The sequence below is a fragment of the Mastomys coucha genome, unplaced genomic scaffold, assembly GCF_008632895.1.
Source record: "Mastomys coucha isolate ucsf_1 unplaced genomic scaffold, UCSF_Mcou_1 pScaffold20, whole genome shotgun sequence".
Taxonomy (NCBI): Eukaryota; Metazoa; Chordata; class Mammalia; order Rodentia; family Muridae; genus Mastomys; species Mastomys coucha.
This window is the reverse complement of record NW_022196903.1, coordinates 39,479,523-39,504,472: the sequence shown is the minus strand read 5'-3', so window position 1 is coordinate 39,504,472 and position 24,950 is coordinate 39,479,523.

Sequence of the window (24,950 nt, the reverse complement as noted above, 5' to 3'; positions counted from 1 at the left end):
TTGGAGGGGAAACTGGGAATGGAGAAATTCGCATGTAAATAAAGAAAATATCTAAAATAAAAAAATTATTACTAATTTCATTTAGTGAATATTTATTTGTCTTGAGTATTGCCTATATAGAAAAACCTTTGTAAAAAGAAGAAATAAAATAATGTGACAGCAACTGTGTGGCTTAAAAATAATGGCCATACTTGATTAAACCATTGAATGTTTCATCAAGAAGTGTTGACTGTGAGAAATGAGCCATGTCAATGGCTCTACTTGATCCACTATTGATCTATATTAAACCTTCTTATAACAAACTTAGAGCATCTATTTTGAATACTTTGTCTAAGATAATTCACTCATAGACTGAGGGCTATAGAGAAGGCACTTCACCTTCAACATGGTATGAAGAAGAATTCTTCAGAGCAAGGACTTTATAGTGTTGATATTTTAAGAGAGTATTTTTTCCAAGTCACATCAGAAGATCGATTTCATCACAAGGGTAATTATCAAAATTCTCATCATGTATAGTACAGGATTGCAAAGTCGATCATCAATGGGAGGAGAGCCCTTTGGCCCTGTGAAGGTTCTGTGCCCCAGTGTAGGGGAATGCCAGGGCCAATAAGTGGGAGAGGGTGGGGTGGCAAGCGGGGGGAGGGGGAGGCAACAGGGGTTTGTTCTTGTTGTATTTTTTGGGGCGTCATTCTCTTTTTGGGGGGAACTGGGAAAGGAGAAATCATATGACATGTAAATAAAGAAAATATCTAATAAAAAAATTCTCATCATACCAACATTGCAGTAAAGTTTTAGTTTAAACAAGTCCTTTCCCCACTTTTTATTGCTCATTCCAAATAGACCTTTTTATGGTTCACCCAAGCTAGCCATACCTGCCCATCCTTTGTAATAATCTGTACACCCTGCCTTCTTATGTATTTCTAGGAGACACTTCAAAAGTACTTTTTGTCCTTGCAGTGATTTATGTATGAGAATCAAATCCTCACCAAAGGTCTCTCCCTAGTTCTCTGGATTCTGCAAGCAATATGTTAGAAAAAATAAAAATAAATTGACATTAAGATCCACATATGAGAATAGATGGCATTTTTCTCTGAGTCAAGGTCACTCCACTCACTTTGGTGTTTTCCAGTTTCATTCATTTACCTGCAAAAGTCATAATTTCATTTTTACAGATTAATAAATTGCCACTGGATATTTGGGGGCAACTTTTAAGCAAGGGTGATAGTATAACTCTGGTGATATGAAGAATAATAGAGCTGGCATTGTAGGTGGGGAGAAGGATGGGTGAATAGGAGAGAAGATGGCGAGGTGGAAAGATAATTAGTACCAAGGTGTTTGAATATGTCATATGGAGTTTTTGCTTTGGTGGCACATACACTAAAATTGGAACACAAATATCACATGGAAACCTACTTTTTTATAATCCTTTTAAAGGCATATTCACATATACAAGTATTTAATTGAATTTACCCAATAAAGCAAGTAACACTCCTTTCACAGGTGGCCAAAGAAAAAGCTCAGTGCCAACTGAGGGATATTAGCCCACACATTAATTTTTAGAAGTGTCCTGGAGACCCCCCAAAATATAGGGTTTTTTAAATTGATTTTGGTTGCCAACCAGAAATTTGTGATAGGACAGATTGCTGGAAACACCATATACTTGGATTATGGGACATGGATAAATCACATTGGTATTGTCCAAGAAGAATCTTTTTATTTGAATAGCTTCTATAGTACCTGAATATGCAATCATGACTGCTGAGGAAAGAGTAGTCATCAATAGTCTAACATGGCTGTGAACTTTGTGAATGACCCTGTGGCAAACTATCCCTATGGGTGTAACAGTGGCATACACATTATTGGCATACATATCTGCTTTCTGGCTGGTATTAAGGCCCATTTTGTCTGCCCGAGACCCACGATTGAAGAGCCCAGAGGCTCCATGTTTGACACTCTTTGTATTATTTTGTTAAATGGACTTACTATAAAACTGTAATCTAAAATTGTAACACTATATCCACTATTTGAGAGCTTATCAGAGAAGTTACTCTATGCAGTGGATGGTGAATAACACAGAAATACACAATAGATCAAAGTATAGAAAATAAGTGTTCATGGAGTGCTCAGATACTAAAAGGACATCTATACCACTGAAGGCTTGGAGACCATCAAGGAATAGAAGGAAGGATTATCAGAACCAGAGATGGGGAGGAATGTAATGAAATAGTACCTTCTGAATATGACAAGACTACTATACTCACAATCTCACAGTAGCTTTTTATCAGCTATACAAGATCAAGCCATATTGTAGCATAGATGGGGAGAGGTTTCTGAGGCCTCTTCCATAAGGAGTTATTGGCAATTGAAGATCTCTGGGGAAGAATCAGTTTGCTTTAAGGATAAGAACCCTGGTAGATGGACCATGCTCCAGGTGATGGATCCACACCTGAGAATATATGTGAGGCACAATTTAGACTTTACGGGTTATAGATTTAAAAAATGTGGAGGTAGGAGGAAGTAGAATGAATCTAGAAAGACTATGGGAGTAATGGGGATTAATGAAATCATAATATATTTATATACTTTAAAATGATTACATTCTATTATACAATTATACTTCAAAATGATTACATTCTAAAACTCTTAATGGAAAAAAATTGAGGTAATAGTTTTCCCAATGTTTTTCTGATATGACTTCAAAAGTAAAACAGCAACAAAAAAACTTGACAATTTGGACTTCATCAGAATTAATTCTTATGACTTAGACAATATTAATGTGAAAACTTAAATAAATTATACATATAGTTGTATAAACCATTTTATAATTTTATATTACACATATATTTGCTATATGTATTATACATACATTATACTTATACTATACATACTACATATACATGTATTTAGCATACACAATTTTTTTAAAAGAATCTCTTTTCTACTGATCATAAATCCTTACAGCTCAATAAAAAAGACAAACACTAACTTAATATCAGAATAAATGGAATTGGGGATATGGCTTAGTGAATTAACACATGTTTGTCCTGACCAAGGCCCCTGGGTCCATCTCCCAAAATATCATGACAAACAACAAAATAGACAAGAAATGTACAAAAGAGCATATGCAAAGGACCCATACGAATTTTGACCTCTGGGGAAATGTTCAATGTCAGTAGCCATAAGAGTAGCATAAGAGGTTTGCCACTTTTGAAAACCCTATAATAAAATAGAATTTCATGTCTAATGGATGGTCAAAGCAAAGATGCAAAATATAAAGTAGTATGAAGTTCTGAGGAAATGAATATATTATTGACTGCCCTGTAAATTAGTATGGCTATTGTAGAAATCATTTGGTGTTTCATAAAAACCATGATAAGGAAAGAAATGTTCCATAGTGAATGTCCAAATGAGGTAAATCCAAAGGTAGAGAACACAGTTTGATTGCTGCCAGGAAACTGAAGGAAAGAAGGAGTACATGACTGTTGAATGGCTACGGGCTGTTTTTTTGGAGTAATGAAAATGTTTTAACTCCTCTTAAAGGTTTGTTTACTTTTTGACTATATACTAATTGTCACTATTTTAAAATGTGACAGTAATTTCTTCATGTCATACAAATTCCATTTCAAGTTTTAAAACATGAAGAAGATAAGATGCTGGCTTTGGAAGTAGATCAGAAAAGAGATAAGAAATTCATAGCCTTCCAGCCCAAGGCTCCTGAATACTGTGATTATAGGTACATGTCAGCATCAGATGATGCTGGAAGTTTGCATGTAACTCAAACTAATTCCACTGTTTCATGTTCTAGGCCTTTATACAAATTTCTATGATTATATTATCTTCTAGAAATTTTATGCTGAGAATTAATCTCAGGCTAGTATTCAAAATCCTGGCTGGTTTTTATGTTTGCTATTTTCCAATTGCTAATAAATTATTCTAATAGAAAGCACTATGTTGATTAAGATGCATCAAATGTGGGTCAAACATACTTGTAACAAAGAAAGGATGGAATATCAATTGACCATAAGAGGATTTCAAAGTGGCATAATGAGTCAATAAATTTGTTAATTGAGCTTTTATTCAAGGCCACTATGACATAACTGGGAAATTGGGGGTTTTAATGGATTATGGATTATTCCAAGTGCTTTTTTATTTGGGGGGGGGATGTTCAACAACTCTCCTGTTTTCATTCGACTTCCACATAATACAAATGAATTTTGTAGCTGATGAAAAATCTAAAGAGTAAAAAAATCTTGCCAGTCTAACTGTATAAGCCTTGCCCATGCCATAGTTTAAAAGGTGATTTCATGGTCTTCACAGGATCTACTCTGTGTTCATTCCACACACTATTCTCTCTACTGGTAGTAGTCCCTTTTCTATAGAGAACATTAGTCACATATAAATCATATCCATTTTCTTAAAATGTTTGTACTTTCTTCATCTTTTTCCATTCCATCTCTGGCCAATTTGCATGAAGAAATGGAGCACCAGTTGCCCTAAATGCTCTATCTTAGGCCAGAACTCCTGCTATAAGCAGCAAAGTGTAACCTTACAGACACAGTTCCCTACTTTCTAATTTTTATACCTCCACAATCAGCTTTTGAGGTACAGAAAACAAAAACTCTAATTTATTTTGCATGTTTGTAATATGTCTATTACAGTGGAATCTGCCTGTCAGTGTATCTGTCCATGTCACATCTGCTTTGAACATCTCACCCTACAGGATGGATGTTAGTGAGTACCATGGTATTCTTGACTAAGTATTATCCACAAACACCAGATATGAATTAAAGAGATCAAAAATTATTAAGTGTGGATTTAACCTTACAAAACTTCACACATATTTGATAATTAAGATAATTCATAATTATGACTGAAAACATTTAAATTGTTCAACTAGACTGTACAGATATATCAATTTTCCAGAGAATAACATACTGTTCTGGTGTAAATATCCATGAAATTTGAAGTATTTACAAATGCAGCAGCCTCTGAAGCAGAGATCTTTTGTCTTTGATTCATAAGTATATTCTAAGACATCATTGCATAAACATAAATTGTATACAACCTATTGGTTTAACAGGCAAAAATAATGCACATTTAAGCAAATCTAAGGTGAATTTTTATTGTTCAGTGACATATTAAACTTTAAACTATTAAATGTAAATAAAATCAAATGTATAAAGCATGGTGACATGGTAAATTACAAACAATATCCAATAACTATGTGACTGTTAAAACACCATGGGAATCTAGTGCCTTTGTAGACTCCTACACTGACCTTTGGCTTGACTTCTGAGCCAGTCATGGAACTCTAATTTTAAGGTTTATTTATTTATGTGAGTATACTGTAGTTGTCATCAGAAACATCAGAAGACATCATCAGATCACATGAGTCACCGTATGGTTGCTGAGAATTGAACTCAGGTCCTCTAGAAGAGCAGTCAGTGCTCTTAACCTCTGAGCCAACTCTATTAACATCTTAAAGTTTTAATACCCAAGACAATTTTACAAAGACATGATTTATACCTATTAATTCTCCACACCTCTAATTAATTCTCCACCTATTAATTCTCCACACAGTAGGCCTGTTTGAGACAAAAACTTGCTTGGCAACTGAAAACTTCCTGTTTAGGATATTGATTAAAGTAATTGCAACTAATGTTTGAAGATTTATTTTAATTGCATTATATGTATGTATATGTGTTTCTGTGTGTGTGTCTGTGTGTGTGTGTGTGTGTGTGTGTGTGTATGTGTACACAGCAGTGAACTGCCTAGAGTTTCCAGTAAAGAACATCAAATAACCTAGAGCTGCAGTCAACAGGCAATTATGAGCTGCCCAAAATCGGTGCAGAGAACCAAATCCAGCCCCTCGACAAGGGCAGCAGGTGCTCTTAATTGTTGAGTCATCTCTTCATTCCCACTATTTTATGGTATTTAAAAAAGCAATACACTTGCCTTTCCACATGTGGCTCTGCCTAAATCCTAATACTGTGGGTAAATAAACAATGTATTTCATTCTTTTATTTAATCTTCATATCCCTCAATGGTGCAATTTTCATGTACATCAAATTTTATTCAATACAAAACAAATACATCTGAAATTCACTATCCTTGAATGGTTCACTCCATTTGTTCAAGTCATAACTATATAAAACAGCATGAAGAACAGTATTATTTATAGTAAATTTAGTAACAGTTCAATTCAATAAATGTTATGAAAGTTTAAACACTCACATGTATGTTTAAGTCACTTGCAAAACTTATTCTCACTGCAAATCATTGTTGGGGTAAAAGGTTATATTCAGAATAAATGCTTGAACATATTTCTCCAAGAGAAAGTTTTCTTCTTTTAGAAAAAAATAATAGCTGGGCGGTGATGGTGCATGCCTTTAATCCCAGCACTTGGGAGACAGAGGCAGGTGGATTTTGGGCAGTGTGGTCTACAGAGTGAGTTCCAGGACAGCCAGGGCTATACAGAGAAACTATTTCTAGAAAAACCAAAAAATAAAATAAAATAATAATAATAATGTATTAAAAACATTTCAAAGTCAGAAATGATGAAAATACATAATGAACATGCTAAGTTGATAAGGCAGGGGGAGGGGAATCTTGGGTGGGAAAGCAGAGAGGGGAAGGAAAAGGGGGGCAGGGTCAGATATGGGAAGAGACAGGTGAGAAGACCTGAGGGGTCAAGAGAATGAATGGAAATATGCAGCTGTTGGGGGGGGACCTCTAGAAAGTCCCAGAGAACTGGAATGTGAGAGGCTTCCAGGACTCAATGGGGATGACCTTAGCCAAAATGCCCAACAGTGAGGAGGTGGAACCTAAAGAGACCACCTCCAATATATACAAAGTACCTCCTGTGGAGGGATATAGTCACTTATCTACTTTCAAAATTTTAACCCAAAATTGTACCTGACTAAAGAAATACAGGGACAAAAATGGAGCAGAGATTGAAGGAAAGGACATCTAGTTTCTGGGATCAATTTGGGATTTATCCTATGTGTGGGCACCAAACCGTGACTTATTCAATACTTCGCTTGTATGCAGGACCCTAGCATAGCTGTCCTCTGAAAAACTCTTCCAGCAGCCAACTGAGTCAGGTGCAGATATGTATAGCTAAGCCCTGGACTGAGATCGGAGACCTTTGTGGAAGAGGCAAGGGAAGGATTGCAGGAGCTGAAGTGGATGGCAACCCCATAGGAAGACCAACACTATCAACTAACCCAGACATCTAGGAGCTCCCAGAGATGAAGTCACCAACCAAAGAGCATACACGGGCTGGTCTGTGGCCGCCCCTAGCAGAGGACTGCCTTGTCTGCTTCAGTGGGAGAGGATGATCCTAATCCTGTAGAGACTTAATGCCAGAGAAAAGGGGATAAGGAAGGGTGGTGGTGAGTTGTGGATTGTGGGGTGGGGAGCACCCTCTCCTAGGCAAAGGGAAGGAGAGCAACATTAGGCATCTAAATAAATGAATCAATTTTAAAAAGAATTAAATGCAAAAGAACATTATATTCAAAATAGTCTAGAACTGGCTAAAAGGTAGCCACCAACCATTCCAAACAGACTTTAATCCTTGGGACTCACATAATGGTAGGAGACAACTTTCTCTTATAATTTGTCTTAATCTCTACATATAAACAAAGTCGATCTCACACACACACACACACATAAAAGAACAAATCATAAGATCATTTGGAAGATTATCACTGGTTGCAATGTGTTGTTGGGGAGGGATTCTTTATTTTTTTAAAGTGTGTTTGTGTGTGTGTGTGTGTGTGTGTGTGTGTGAGAGAGAGAGAGAGAGATAGAGAGAGAGAGAGAGAGACAGAGACACAGACATAGACAGAGACAGAGTCAGAGAGAGAGAAAGTCTGTGTGTCTGTGTTATTTATATTTTTGTGCCATGTCATGTTTGCCGAAGTGAAAAGACAACCTTTGGCATAAGTCCTTACCTTTCACATTTCTGATAGGATCTTTTGTTGGTCAGCACCACCAAGCTAGCTAACTCATGATCTTCCAGGCATTCGTCTGAGTCTGCCTCCTAAATCACTGTAAAAGTGCTGGAGTTATTTACATGAACTATTGCTCTAGCTTTACATTATTTGTAAGAATGAAATCCACATCATTACAATGGTCCAGCAAGGTCTTTATCCACTAAAACATCTATCTCCACAGTATAGCTTTTTGGTTTTATGAATCTCAACCTTTTAGAACTCCATGATATGATTTCTATGTACTGTGGTGGCTTAGTTAGGGTTTCACTGATGTGAAGAGATACCATAACTAAGATAACTTTTGGTTTTGTGTGTTTGTTGTTGTTGTTGTTGTTGTTGTTGTTTTCATAATTTACATTTTTCTTTTGTTGAAAATAGCCTTCAAGGCAACTGTAAGGGACAAGATTTAATTTGAGCTGGCTTATAGGTTCCGAGTTTCAGTCTTTTAGGATCATGGTGGGAGTGTGGCAGCATCTACAGAGGCATGACACTGGAGGAGCTAAGAGTTCTACATCTTGTTTTGAAGACAAACAGGAGGACTGGTTTCCAGACAGCTTAAAAGAAGAGTCTCAAAGCCTGCCACCACCATAGTGACCCACTACCTCCAACAAGGTCACACCTACTCTAAGAAGGCCATACCTCCTAATAGTGTCACTCCCTGGACCAAGCATATTCAAACCACTTGTGGCATAGAGATCATAATACAGAGATGTATATGTGAAGGAGAAATTGCACTTGTACATCCCAACCATTTTATTTAAGTAGGTACTCACTTGAACTCCTCAACAGGCAAATAGACAGATTACTATTAGAATTGTTTTTGTGAAGCTTTATGATCACCATGCCGTATTTTTTATATGTGAAAGTTTCACAAGTCAGAACCTAAATACCAAACATAGAATAGTGTGCATAAGAAAAGACAGTGGTCAACAACAATCTGGGTTAAGATCCTGCATATAATTTAACTAAAACAATATAAAATTAGATTTTAATTAATTAATTAATTTTTTGAGACAAAGTTTCTTGATTTCTCTTGACTGCCCTGGAACTCACCCTGTAGACCAGGATGGCCTCCAACAAGACATCTGCCTGCCTCTGCCTGTCAAATGCTAAAATTAAAGGCTATAGATATTGGTTTATTAGGATAATGTCTACATTGGTCTCTTAAGATAAAACCAGTCCCTTAGGAGGAACAACAATATGAACTAACTAGTACCCTCAGAGATCCCAGGGACTAAACCACCAACCAAAGAGTACACATGGTGGAACTCATGGCTCCAGCTGCATATGTAGCAGAGGATGGCCTTGTTGGTCATCAATGGAAGGAGAGGCCCTTGGTCCTGTGAAGGTTCTATGCCCCAGTGTAGGGGAATGCCAGGGTCAGGAAGTGAGACAGGGTGGATTGGTGAGCAGGGGAAACCTGGAAGGAGTTATCATTTGAAATGTAAATAAAGAAAATATCTAATAAAAAAAGATAAAGTCAAAATTGAGATAAAATTCAACTATATCCTCATAAAATTAAAAGCTATTCCCTTTCTTATATCTGTAACTGAGCACAGATTATGACAACAATGTAAAGGAGCTGTTTGGGGCTCATATCTTAAAACTTTGAGTTTCTGGTAAGTGTTTCTCCATACTCATAATTATTATCTATTCTTGAAATGTATTCCAAAAACATCTGCCTATTTTCCACTAACAAATAACCTGTAAACTTATCTTTTTCCTAATCACAACTTTCTCAGAAAAAAATAAAACAATGTTATAGGCAATTTTTAGCAGTACTCACTCAGAATCCCACATCACAGCAGATACTGATGTCCAATTAGGTGTTACAGTGCATGTGTGCTTCCATACAGGATTTTTATTCCTTTTGTATTTTCCTTACAAAAGCTATAATTCTTTTTTTGTTTGTTTGTTTTTTTCGAGACAGGGTTTCTCTATGAGCCTGGAACTCACTCTGTAGACCAGGCTAGCCTCGAACTCAGAAATCTGCCTGCCTCTGCCTCCCAAGTGCTGGGATTAAAGGCGTGCACCACCACTGCCCGACTATAATTCTTTTAGTGGATTTCAAATGATCTACAGTGACTAGTGTCACTTTGACATTGCATTTACAATTATTTTAGTAAAGAAATATATGTCCCTCTGGCTTTAATTCTCTATTCATGAGTCTGTTTTGATTTGATATTGGATTTTATATTTTTTTTTTTAGAAATTAATTTTGCATGTAATATTCTTTGAGACAAAGATGCTGAGATAATTCCTGGAGAGTACTTCAGTAAAGAACCAGGATTGCCCATGAGATCTAACAGATTTTGGGAAAATTGACTTAAGTCCTCCTTAGCCCACAGAGGAGTGCAAAGTATATATTCTGCAGTGAGGGGGTGGGTCCTCATACTCCAATGAAAGGGCTACAAAGTTTTACAACAAGTTTGTCTTGCTCAGTCTCTCAGCACCTAGGAAAAGAGCTATTGCAGCTTATAAATGCTGAAGCAAAGTCTGATCAAAATTATCAACAGAAGAAATTTATCCCTGACACTTCTTCACAAGGCTTTCTAATCCAAGTGTAAAATGACAGCATGAGTTATTGTAATTTTTACTTTGTAAAGTATGAAGTTATCAATAAAATGCTGGTTTCAAAGTCTCTTCACTTCTCTTAAACAATTCAGAACAGTTTATAGAACATTCATTAAAAATATCCTTTATTAATTTCTTGCAGATGCATGTGAAGAAGGAAATTTGACAGGCAACAATCCAGTAAAGTTAAAAGAAAGCATATGTATTTTAGCAGTATGTTGCCTTCAATTATAGAAAAGAACCATTTATCTATTTTAAGATTAATTAATCAGCATGGAAGAAAAATATGATCAAATATAACATGTATGGAGATAGTGGTTACAACAGCTCTTAGCTTTTCCTGTTGGGAATTTTATGTAAAACAGGCCTGATCATTTAAAACAAGCTCAAAAGCTGTACAATGGCTTCAAAGTAAGCATGTTGTTAACAGTGGCTCTTGCTGTGTTCTGTGAATGGACAATAATATTCTCTGCAAAATAACAGTTGGACGTTAAATACTCCTTTCTTTGAAAAAGAATGAGTCTGTCAAAATGCTACCTTTTTTATTAGGGCACTACTAATCAAATGAAATGGCTTCTCTTTCTAACCCCATACTATAATTATGACACTAAGAATAGATACTAAATTAAATTTTGACAAGCTATGACAGTGTGACTTGAAGACAATTAATTTATTTACAAAAATGTAGAGGGGGCCTACAGTGGTTTGGACATTGATGTGTTAGATTCTATCTTGAGGCAATTTAAGGAATAAACTGCATGAAAACTCCTGTAAGCATAAATATTATACAGTAGGCTTCAAAGGGAAACCCATGCTGTGAATCACAGTCACATGCAAAGGATTTTTCAAAGCACCATTAAGTGAATTCTACTTAAGGAAAAATCATAGAATCAAAGAGGCAGCAATATAAGATGCCAACACAAGCACAGGATTTGGAAAAAGCTTTAAGTGAATTTTTTTAAGTAAACACAGATTAAAGAATTGAAAATAAATTGTATCCAGCATCATGTAACTTACTGAGGCAAAAGGTGCTGGCTCGGTCACAGAGTTTCTTGTATCCACACCTCCCTTTGGATCTACCCATGCTCAAATCACACTGAATATATCAGAAATGCTTCAGAATAAATATTCCTGTCTATCAGAGTAAGATCCTTATTCAGATGTCACATTGTTATATGAAATTTGGAATTACATTTTTAGTTTTAAAAACATATCTCATAATATTGTTTTAGGATTTTACTAAATTGTGTGTAACATTGGGAATTGACCCCATCGTATATTATAGGTTTTAAATGTATGCACATTATTTTTTCAAATTATAGTTTTATTATATATAATTGTGTGCATGTGTTCTGCCATATAAATTAAATTTGGTATTCATTTCTTGTATCTCCAAATAAGAGTGGGGGATTAATTGAAAAAAAAACCATAAAAATTGTGTAACTCATGGAAAACATCAAGTGCTATAAATAAGTAAGCAAAATAATAGCAAAGGCAATGGAAAAACAATAGAAAAATAATTTTAAAAAGAAATATTTACAAGGATATTTCAATCTAATTAGTGTTACTGTAAACAAAAAATTGAACCTTAAATAGATGTATTTGTCAGGGTGACTGAAATAAAGAAGATAGGCAAAGATAAGATTTGTGACAAATTGGAATAATGCAAATTCCAACTCCTAATCAGAATATAGTTTGTGTCCCAACTTTGAAGAATTGTTTGGCCCAGTGTATGAATGTTGAGAATGTACATATGGTTTATTAACATTCCTCATTTCATTGGCAAACACTGTAGAAGGAACATGATTGAAATTTCCAAACTCCATGTCAGAATTTATCTCTCTCAACCTTTCCTATTCTTTTTCTATATCAATAAGGATTCAGAGAACATATTAGAAAACACCATTATTAAAGTGCATATGATTTCAATATAAAATAGCAAGGAGGGTCAAGAGATTATTTACCAACATATAATAAAGTCATATAAGATACCACAGGACCTAAATATCATGCCCAATAAAGTTGTCACAGGCTTTTATTCTTCAAGACTAAGACTATGTTTATAAGAGATGGTATCACTATTTGCTCACTCTTGCTGAAGACATTACTGTGAGTTGCCAGAACAGACTTTCCACAGCTGTGGATTGTCAAGTGAGAAGCCAATGAGTTGGTAAAAATGGTGGCTTGCATTTGCCCTCGGCAGAGCTGGCTCCAAGATGATGGATACAATCTGGTGATCAGAAATCATCCTGCCAGAGTGACATCAGGCCCAGACTGGCAGGTAAGATACCACAGTGGAGGGTTGGCAAGTAAAGCTTGCTAAAAGCCAAGTACTGTGTGTGTGTGTTGGTTCGTATGCTTCTGGCACACATATTCCTAGATGGATCACAAGGGAAGAAACATAATATCTCCTGAAGCCTTAACCCTTTGACAGCTGCCCAGAGAGAAATACTTACTGAAGCTTCCAAAAGGAGTTGTTCCTAATTGTTAAAAATGAGAATCATTTGTCTAATAAAGCAAATAGTGTTCAGTCGTGCTGAAAAGCAATAAACACCGAATACAGAGGGACCTTATATGACTTGCTGTCAAGCAATGATTCAAGTAGAAAACTGCAATAAAGATGTGTAAATGTAGATTTTTGAGAAGATTGCACTTAAATGATCACAGTATCTGTGTGTTCACCATGTAATGCTTGGCCAGGATCTCAATCTGAATCTCTTGCCTAGAATCTTGTGAATAGTATTAAGGTATTGATGCCTTGGCTCTACTGAAATCTCAAGGTGAGAATGACAGAGGACACATGAGCTAGAGATCCTGACACTCTAAGCAAAAAGTTGACAATGTGAAGAAACAAAACACTGATACCATTTATCATACATGACTTATGATATGTGCTCAGGAAACATTGCTCTGTATAGAGCATCCCAAATTAAAACAGATACAAGTAACACTCAGGTGTCTCGATTCTCAGCAATGTTGGTGAATGCTGCTACTATGAGAGAGAACTATACAGGAAGTTGAACACAACTGTTGATATTAGCTACTGGAACCACTCTTATTTAAGTGCGAGCACTTTTATGAATAAAGAGCATTTGAAAAGTCTTATTGCTTACAAGAAAGACCTTGCCATGGCATAGTATAGTATATACAGAGATATCTATTGATAGAGTCCACGGCACCATAACATAGTACTATATGCTAGAAAGTGGAGAGTATCTGTACTCTACAGAATAGTGTCAGAACTGAGTCTGACACAGAGTTACACAACTGCCAGCACGACTCACCAATTCTTATATTTACCTATGGAGGAGTTGGCAATATCCATTCTACAGTGACTTCATTAGGACTGTGGATACACACATCAGTGTTAGCACTGTTTCTTTTTTATTAGCATTTATTCATTTTGCAAAACATTGAGTTCCACAGATATTTTTTCATGTATATGATATAACTTTGCTATATTTACATACATTACACTATCCTGTTCTCCTGGCTAATTTTTTTTAATTGATTCTTTGTGAGTTTCACCTGCATGCTCATGTCTTTGTCCCCTCAGAGCCACCATTTACCCTAACATCCCTCTACTCCCTGATAAAACTAAAACAAACACACACACACACAAACAAACAAGCAAACAAACAAAAAACAAAGTATAGGAAACATCTTATCCTGGAATCTGTAGTATTTCACAGAGTATTCCATAGTATATCCCTCAGTTCAAACATCTGCAGTTCCAAATGTTCACTGCAATGAGTCATTGGTCTGGTTCGAGGTCTCTGACTTTTGTGACACCATCAATACTGAATCTTCATTAGGACTTCTCCAGGTTATCCTGTTGTTGCCCAGTGTCTTGGAGATCCCACAGCTTTGTAACAGCAAGACTGACCCTTCTATATGTCCCAACTGTTCACAGTTGATATATATTTGATGTGGGACAATTCAGAGCCTTGGATCTGAGCTTGGGTGGTAGCTGAACTAGTCAGTCCATCAGCTTTCTCTTACCCTTATCGCACTGGTGAGTTCTCCAGCATTGCCTGACCACCCAATGCCACCATCAGCAGGAGGCAGGGTCAACCCTTCCACTCTCATGCCCTTGGGGCCAACTCATCTACACCCAGGCCTCCAGAGTCAACTCCACTGTGCTACCCAGTCGAGGTTCAGGGCCTATTCTCTCACATGCTGCAGACTGTGAGGGGCTTAGCCAGATCTACTCTTCTCATATCCTTGGGGATGCTTCACCCCTATCTTTGCCATAAGAAACAGCTCCACTGTGTTGCCTAGGTGAGGTAAAGGGCCCTCTCTCCTGAGTGTTACAGCCAACGAGGTCACAGGGATGGGTCTCTGGCTCTAATGACCCCAGGTTCCAGATCTTCAGGCTACTGTAGGTAACAAGGAGGAAGGAAGAAATCTCCCCTGTACCAATTTCATCTCGTGCCAGACAAGTGGCAGGTGCAGCTCTCACATCCTGTCATCATCAGGAGGGCCTGCTCATTTGTGTGCCTTCCACCAGGGCCAGCTCTATTGTGCTGCCCAGATAAGGTTCAGGGCCTGCTATCCAGAGTGCTGCACTCATAGAGTGACATGACCAGATCACCTGCTCTCATGACCTCAAGGCCAGTTCTCCCCACTGCCATAGGTGTGTACCCTACACCCACACCACCTCAAAGCAGACGATTGGTGGGCTCAACCCTCCTATCCTCCTATCCTTCCATCCTCCTACCCTCCCCTTCTCCAACCCTTTGGGGATGGCTCATTCAAGCCCCCTTCACCAGGTCCAGCTTTATTGTGATGCCAAGGTGAGGACCAAGGTTAATTCTTCCAAATGAGTGCTGCTGCTGGTGATGGACAGGGCTAGCTCTCCTGTGACAATGTCCCTGTGGACAGCTTTCTGACTGCCAGAGGTGGTGGTGGGATGGGGAGCATCACTTCTATGCATGTGCCACCCCACAGCAGATAAATGTTTGGGTTATCTCTTCCAAAGTCATGTCATTGAGGCTAGCTCACCAGTCCCCCCTCCTACCAGGACTAGCTTCATTTTGCTGCCTGGTTGAGGTTTAGTACCCATTCTCTCAAGTGCTACCTAACTAGTGAGAGACAGAGGCAGCTTTCCAGAATATTGCATCTAGTGAAGGGTGGGGTCCATTATGCATAGCTCCAGGACATCCACATGGTCCGTAGAGGCTGTCCCATCAAGGACGTCCCTGTGTTCTCTAGTATGACCCAAAACCATTCAAAAAAGCTAGTCTTCTCCATTGTTGAGTCTCCAATTCCATCTTTCTTCATCATTTTCAAGCTGTTTAACTTCTTTCCCCTCCCACTGAAAGCACATACTTACACATTGTATTGGCTCGAACAGTAGGCTGGCCATGCAACTAGCAGGCCCCTGAGTGATATCCTCCATCAGTGCTTTGTCTGTGGCCCTCCTTAAAGGCAGGTCTGTGGGCAGCATGTGGTCCACAGGCATCTCTTATTCCTGTGATGTGCTGCCTGGATTTGATTTGATTATTTGAGTCCTAGGCATAAGACATACCTGGCCACCAAGCCAGGCGTTAATCTAGGATGAATAAAGACTACCATCTTCTCTGCCCTTGACAAACATAAGAACAACACCTCCAACAAGTTGTCTCTTTCCCTATCCCTTAGTGTTTCTTGGCTGTTCTTAATAGCACTTTTCCTAGTCTTTACACCCTCACTCCCCATTCATACATACATACTATAGATCTCTTTCTAAGTATGGCTTGTTTTCTTTAATAGAAAGATCTATTGTTCCATCTATTTTCCTGAAAGGGATTTTTTTCCTCTTTGTGTTTGAATACTAACTACATCATTTTATAAGTATATCATATCCTCCTTATCCATCTGGTAATTGACATCTATTTCAGTCCCATGGTTTGGTCATTATGAATAGTCCTTGGATCAATTTGGTTAAGTGACTACATCTATTGTAGAATGATGATGTCTATTCCATTCAATAGGCTCTCTAGGTCATATGGCAATTCTATTTTTAGCTTTATAGGACATGTCATACTGATTTACATAGCAGAATCAATCATTCCATGTTTTCTGAGTATGTATTTCACATGAGTAATATATAACATTCACATTATGTTTTCTTTCTTTGGAGTAGGAGACACTCTATGAGTCTGGATTCTGCCAGTCCCCTGTATTCAATATACCATGTCAGTGGCAGTGTACTTCCATGCTGTGGAACAGCATCCACCTCCACTATTAAAGCATGGAGTTCTCACAGTAATGATTTTTTTCACATATCTTGATTGAACTCTATATAAGAAAAAGAAAGAAATGTTCATTTTAGAGTATAATAAAAAGTAAGGAATTTTTAAGTGTATATATGTGTCTGTCTGTATGTATGCATATACTCTATATGTATACAATGCCCACCTAGGCCAGAAAAGGGCATCAGATCCAAGGGAAATTGCAGTCAGAGCAACCTAATGTAGTTGCCTTTGCAAGGGAATCAAGTGCTCTTGAAAATTTGGACACCTGTTGAAGTCTGAGCTGATATCACAACTACTTTCTGCATTATTAAATTTGCAAAAATGTGAAAAATATATATGTGAAAAGAAAGAGTAAATAATCACAGTCTTTTACTAATGTCTCATATAAATTGCTTCCTTTATTGCTACATAATTTTAAGAAATTTTCACTATAATAATATTCTATATGAAACCATCATGGTTCTGAACCAGTACAGAGCCTAATGAGTAAGATGTGACCTATATCAAGGATGGCCAAAGCATAAATTTTAGAGTATGAAAAACTAACATGATTCTTATAAAATTCCTCCAAATATACAAATTAAACAATAGCTGTAAAAACAAATCTATCACTAAGAAAGAGACACCAAATTAGATAGAACAGTTTACAGACAAAATAAATAAATTGGATAAAAATCTATTTCTCATGTAAACTCCAATGTTTCTAATTCAGGAGTGTCTGAGAACAGGGGATACTGTATTGATTTAAGCTTCCATATATCTTGAACTATGTGTCCTGAGGTTGTAAAATGTAGAGACAGTCCTGTAGTTATCTTGTATGCCTAGATGCCATCACGCTTCTAGACAATGCAAAGGGAGGGATTTAGTATTGGATTGATAGGAAGGAAGTAAAACCTGTACTTCTGTATTAAAAACATGTTTTAAACAATTTCCTTTCAAGAAGTAGCTTCTGACACACTAATGACTCAGTGACCAAGTGAGCAGAACTAAATGTTATCTGTTGGGTTGCATCCAATAAGACATAAATTTAGGTCTGTAAACCAGCTATCAGTTGAAAAAAAAATGGCACACTTGAGATAAAGAGAGCACACTGAAGGTCTTATATAAATTGACTGAGTTAAGTATCTGATTTCCCTACTGTGATAACACCAACCTGTTCCTTCCACTCACACATACAGCCTCTGTGCAGCTTTCTTCATAGTGAGCTACCTCAACAGCTACAGTCTCAAGCAGGCCAATGGATGGGTTGGCATAAGAAGCTCTAACAGGCTGTGTAGACTGTATGTGACTGGAAAGGTGACGGTCTGTGGAAATTCTTCCATTGAGCAGATCCTACAACAGAGCCTGCATAGCTCATATTCTGTTTATTAAAGATAGGCTGAGATCTGCTTGCATTGAGACTTCTGTGTAGTGTCAAGAATAGCTCAGTTGAGCCAAAGATTTAACAACAAAATACTGAAATAGTACAGGCAAGTAGGCATTAAAAAACCACATATAAACAGGTCCATGGACATGAAGTCAGTATGCACATGTCTTTTTTTCACATATTCTTGTGGACATGTCCGTATTTTTCCTCAAGAAAGAGCTCATTAAGTCACTTGATGCTAGTGTTTCCAAAGCTAGCCCCTAGAATCCTTCTCATGTCAAAGAGTACCTTGAGATTCACAAAATCTCAACCAAAATCCTTTCTGCAACTGCTTGTATTCTCAATTGTTTGTCAGCCCAAGACTTTTCAGGCTGACTAAAGGGCCATTTAGATATTTCACATAACTGAGCACTGTAGGTTGATGAGTCATATATTAAAAGCTATATCATTAAGCAGCTACTTGTAGGAGAAATTGTTTGACTGAAAACTCCCTGGTGAGAATTTCTCTTACCTCCTCTGCAATGTATACAAACTATAAATTAAATTCACCAAGTTTTGTTTACATACACCAATATATAACAAATTTAATGAATGAAAAAGAGGCTATATTTTGAACATGGAAGTAGTTGAATGGAGGGTAGCTGGGAGAAGCTGGATAGAAGAAAGAAAGGGGAGGACAAGAGTAATTAATTAAAAGTCTGTCATGGTGGTGCACACCTTTAATACCCCCAATACTCATGACGCAGAGGCAGACAAATCTCTGAGTTAAGGTTCATGCTGGTCTACCTACAGAGTAATGAGTTCCAGAACAGACAGAGGTACAAACAAACAAACAAACAAATGGGGAAGAAAACAAATTAAAAATGTATTACTTAATGTGTGTAGTGGTACATACCTATAACCTGAAAGGTGTGAAAGAATTTTAAGATCAAGGGCAACTGGGATGCATAACAAGTTCATGGTTAAATTGAGCTCCAGATAAATGATACTATCTCAAAATAAGACATAAATAAACATTAAAAGCTATTATCAAGTTGTCTATCGTGTAGCCAGTGTTTAGAAAGGATCGGTATTGAAATGGTTATGGATTGAAATATAAAGAGTTTGACTTTTTGCTTAGGTGAAGTGTGAGTTGACTTCAATTTTCAACATAATGTAGTCTCAGCCAGGGAAGTCTAATTAGGAAAAGGCTTGAAGAAGTTGAGTAGGACAACCTTATAAAAAGACCAGTAGTCTCAACAAACCTGGACCCCTGAGATCTCTCAGACACTGAGCCACCAACCAGGCAGCATACACAAGCTGGTCAGAGGCCCCCAATACATACCTAGCAGAGTACTGCCTGGTCTGGCCTCAGTGGGAGAAGTGACTAACCCTCAAAAGAATTGAGGAACCAGAGGGTATGGAAGCCTGTTGAGCAGGGGTGGGAGGTAGGAAGGGGAGGTATCCTCTTGAAAACAAGGGGAGGAGGAATGGGATTAAGAACTGTAGGAGGGCAGACCAGGAGGGGGGTAATGACTGAACTGTAAAAACTAAAAGTAATAAAAGAAAAAAGAAAAAGAAAGAAAGAAAAGAAAAGAAAATTGTCTAACAAATACATATGAAACATTAGATTTTAAAAAGGGCAAGATCAACCTCATGTCACTAAAATAAAAGCCTGAGGAGGGATTATATTTTAGCATTTGTTTACTATGCTTTTTCCTTCTGATATGTTACTCCTTATTCGTAAATATCTACATACAATAGCCTGGCTCCTCAAACATGCTAAGCACATCCCAATCTTACCATTTTTATAGGTGTCTTTGAAGGACTTTTCTTCAGAGCTCCATACGGCTTCCTCCATTCATTCTTATGTGTATGAACACAAATTCTTTGAGATAATGCTTCTGAAATTGAGCATCTGTTTTAACACTTCTCCCCTGCCACTGCTTTATTTCTACTAAGCACCCTAGAACATGTTACCTGCTTTTACACATGCTTCTGATGATAAGGTTGAACTTCTCTACTCTGACTCCTGAAAGCATGGATTATCAGAAGAGAAATGGTTTTCCCTGCCAAGGTCACACCTTGATCAATCTTTTTAAATGGCAAGACTCAGAATGCCTGATCCTATCACACAGGAGACTGATGCCCATTTTACTCTCAAATTAATACCACTGTCTGAAAGAATAGGACTGAAGTCAGATTCATGCTGTCAATTTGTTCTTGTCTTTTTCCTGAATGTGGTATAGATGTATTCTGAGTTTCCTTAATGATGGCATTAAAATCCCCATGGTTACAGTTAGAGTAAAGTTTGCCTGGGTCTTTTCACTGCCTTAGTATAAAAACGGTCAAGAGGGCACCCATTTAAACACTAATAACTCAAGCCCTATAGACCTGGTAGGTGCACTGTTAGACCATTTTTACTTATTTTTCAGACTATCTACTTACAATGAATTCACAGATTTTTTTTCATTATTTTATAATGACAACCAAGGATATGCCTATGCACAGAAAAGCTAAATAGCCATGACAATATTCTTTAAGCCCATCGAACTCCATCTGCTAATGGTCACAAAGGATGCTATGATACAACATCTGATTAATTTTTAATAGGCCCAATTTAGGGGAATAGAGGAAAGAGTTAAACAGAATGATGGAGCACCAGCAAAATACCAGACACTGAAATTGGGTCAATAAGCATTCACATGTAAAAGGTAATAAAACTCTCCTGGACTATAAAAAGAACAACGATACAAAGACTGGAGCTTCTAGTTTGGGTGTAACCTAAGCTACATGTGTCATCTAAGAGAGTATCTCAATGACAGTTAAGAATTTGGACAGATTTCAGGTTTCTAAGAAAGAAAAGATAGGGGCCAGGCAAAATACAGATACAGATATGTGATAAACAATTAGTCTATGACACACAACTCTTGGATGAGATGCACAGAGGGAACATTTTGTATAGTCTCTTCTTAAAAATAATGTGTTTCCATTCTCATTTTACATCCAATAAAAGAAAAGCTAAGAAATTTAAAGGAATGGTAAATGGTTGATGATCAAACTCAGACAGGAACTGAAGCCCAGAATGGTTGGATCTTTGCCAAAATGAATGGAGATGTTCATGTTTGACTGTAATTACAAGATACAGAAAAACAAGGCGCAATCATCTTCTCTTCTGCTACCTTTGACAATACTAGAAGGTGCTATGCAGGCTGCTATAGGAGAGACATAAGTTATTGATCCTAGCAATGAACCTTGATAAGACAGAGTCATTAGGTCTCCAACAGTCATTGTCTGATTGGATTAAAAGCTTGTTCTGCAGAATGAATTAGAAGCATGGGACTGTAAGCTTGGTCAAATATATTTAGCCTGTATTTGTTTTGTTTTGTTTTTCTTTGTCATAAGATGTAAGCATTGATGGCTATGAGCCTAGATGCAGGGAAATGGTTATTAAGCATAATACAATAATATAAACAATAACATTTCAACCAAAAAAAAAAAAAAGAAGATATGGTTATGAGAATAACTGGAAGTCTTGTTGTGATGGTTTCAATATGGTTGGCCCAGGGAGTAGCACTATTAGGAGGCCTTGTTGGAGGGAATATGTCATTGTGGGCATGGGCTTTAAGACCCTCATCCTAGCTCCCTGGAAGCCAGTCTTCTGTTTGCCTCTCAGCTCCTACTTCACCATGCCTGCCTGGAAGCTGCCAAGTTCTTGTCTTGATGGTAATGGACTGAACATCTGATCCTGTAAGCCAGCCCTAATTAATCATTGGCCTAGCTGGGCAGTGGTGGAGCACACCTTTAATTCCAGCACTTGGGAGGCAGAGACAGCCAGATATCTGAGTTTGAGGCCAGCCTATTCTACAGACTGAGTTCCAGGGCAGCCAGGGCTACACAGAGAAACCCTGTCTTGAAAAAACAAAAACAAAAAACCATTGTCCTAATAAGAGTTGCCTTTGTCACATTGTCTGTTCACAGAGGTAAAACCCTAATCAAGACACTTGCCTATTACTGCTGCTAAAATAATCTGGTTTCTTGTTCCTATAAATGCATTCAATAAAGCATAGTGTGTTATAGGTATACTAGTTTGCTTCTGTTAATGTAATAAATCACCGACTATGACCAACTTGTGAAAGAAATATTTTATTAAGCTTAGAAGTTACAGCCCATCATCAAGGGAAAATCAAAGTTAGAGAAGCAAGACTCAAGGCTGTAATAGTTGAATCACTGCCAGAAGGGACATAACAAATTCAATGGAGATGTTTGTTTTGGGCATTGAGTCTGACCGTAGTTACAAGATACAGAGAAACAAGAAGAAAGGTGTAATTACCATTTCTTCTGCTAGCTTTGATCATCACGGAAGGTGCATAAGTTATTGAATCCAGCTGTGAACCCTGGTAAGACATGCCAACTGGTGCAGCAGTAGCATTCTTAGTTGTTAGTCCACCAACAATCATGTCTGATTGTATTAGAAGTTCGTTCTAAAGAAGGGATTACACATCAAGGGAGGAATCAGCAGACAGGAATCCGGAGGTAGGAAATGAAACATAGACCAAAGAGGAGCACAGTTTACTGTCTTGATGCGGATTGCTTACTCAGGTTGCTTTCTACACAAACCAGGCCCACCTTCCCTACAGTGGTATCACACAGTGGGATAGGCCCTCTTATGTTAGTTAGCAAATAGGAACTTGCCTATGGCCATTCAATGGAGTTAATTATTCAACTGGATGATCCAAAGAGAAATATCACAATACTTCCCACAGCAAGTAACCTTCTCATAATTTCCCTTAATAATTCTTATCATTTATTTTCCTTATAGGAGTAAGTCAAAAATTACTTATGATCTAGGTCCTTGCTATGTGGAATTTAATGTGACCTATGAAAATGTATACTTTAAAATACATATAAATACTTTTATTATCACAATATTAAAATATACATAACTATGTATCCTAAATACTGTTGAAAATCTTCTATGCTTACTATTAATATATTCTATTGCTGAAATCAATGAGACAAAATTGCCCATTAGTTATCTTCAATCAACCAAGACAGAAACTTCACTTATTTTAACAAAACTACATGTAAAATTTTATAACAAGATAAGCTTACAAAATCTATTCAAACACTGACAAAATATATCCTCAATATAACATGGAGTAAAATGCACCATTGAATATCAGAATACAAATAACTATTTCATCACACTGTACTTTATGTGAACAATTTAACCAGCAAAATTCTAGAAACTCTCTGGAGCCAACTAAAATAACATAAAATTATATTGATGGACAAACAGTCCATTTGCAGGAAATATCAATGCAAAGAGAAAACTGTTACCTCAAATTGGCAATTGCATTTATCTTGAAGATTATGTGAGAACATATTCATGAGTAAAGCAAGAAACAAAAGACTGACTGGAATGTGTGTTCACATAAGTTTAAATATCTCATATTTCACCAAGGAAAATGCTTTTCTAGTATCATCAGCCTCTGCCTTTAGGAATCACTAAATGTGAGGCTACTATTTCCTATCAGGCTATTAAAAATATGTTAATCTAAAACACAGACAAGGATGTGACAAATCTGCAGTTTCTAAACAAGACTCACTGCCTTTCTCTGCCTCTACTATTTTAACTTCCCTCCCCATGACTTGAATAAACTCTATTCTATCCTGTACCATCATGTGGCTGATCTCTCAGGTGGCATGGGCCCAATGAGGCACCTCTTTCCCCCACAACCCACCAGAACATATTCTGATATCTCTTTATGTTTTTATGATGACAACAAAAGAGATACAAATTGGAAAGGAAGCAGTCAAAATAGCACTACTTGGAGATGATATGAGAGTGTATTTGAGTGACCACAAAAATTACACCAGAGAACTAGTAAACCTAATAAACAATTTCTGCAAAGTGACTGGATATAAAATTAACTCAAACAAATCAGTAGGCTTCCTCTCCTCAAGGAATAAACAGGCTGAGAAAGAAATTAGGGAACGAGCGCCCTTCACAATAGTCAAAAATAGAATTGCATAACATGACTTGTCTCTAGCCGAGCAGGAGAAAGATTTGTATGACAAGAAATTCAGATCTCTGAAGAATGAAATTGAAGAAGATCTCAGAAGATGGAAAGATCTCCCATGCTCATTGACTGGCATGATTAATATAGTATAAATTGCCATCCTACCAAAGGCAATCTATAGATTTAATGGAATCCCCATCAAAATCCCAACACAATTCTACATAGAGTTAGAAAGAGCATTTTGCAAATTCATTTTGAAAAACAAAAAAACCCATGATAATGAAAACTATTCTCAACGATAAAAGAACTTTTGGGGGAATCACAATCCCTGACCTCAAGCTATATTATAGGGCAATGGTGATAAAAACTGCACAGTATTGTTGCAGAGTCCAGCAAGTAAATCAGTGGATTAGAATTGAAGACTGAGAAGTGAACCCACACACTTGTGGCCACTTGATCTTTGAAAAAGATGCTAAAACCATCTAGAGGAAAAAAAAAAACAGCATTTTCAACAAATGGTGCTAGTTCAACAGGAGGTCAGCATGTAGAAAAATGCAAATAATTCCATCTTATATCCTCGTACAAAGTTCAAGTCCAAGCAGATCAAAATCCTTCATATAAAACCAGATACACTGAAACTAATAGAAGAGAAAGTAGGGAAGAACTTTGAACATGTGTGCATAGGGGAAATTTTCTTCAATAGAACACCAATGGCTTATGCTCTAGTATCAACAAACAACAAATGGGACCTTATAAAACAGCAAAGATT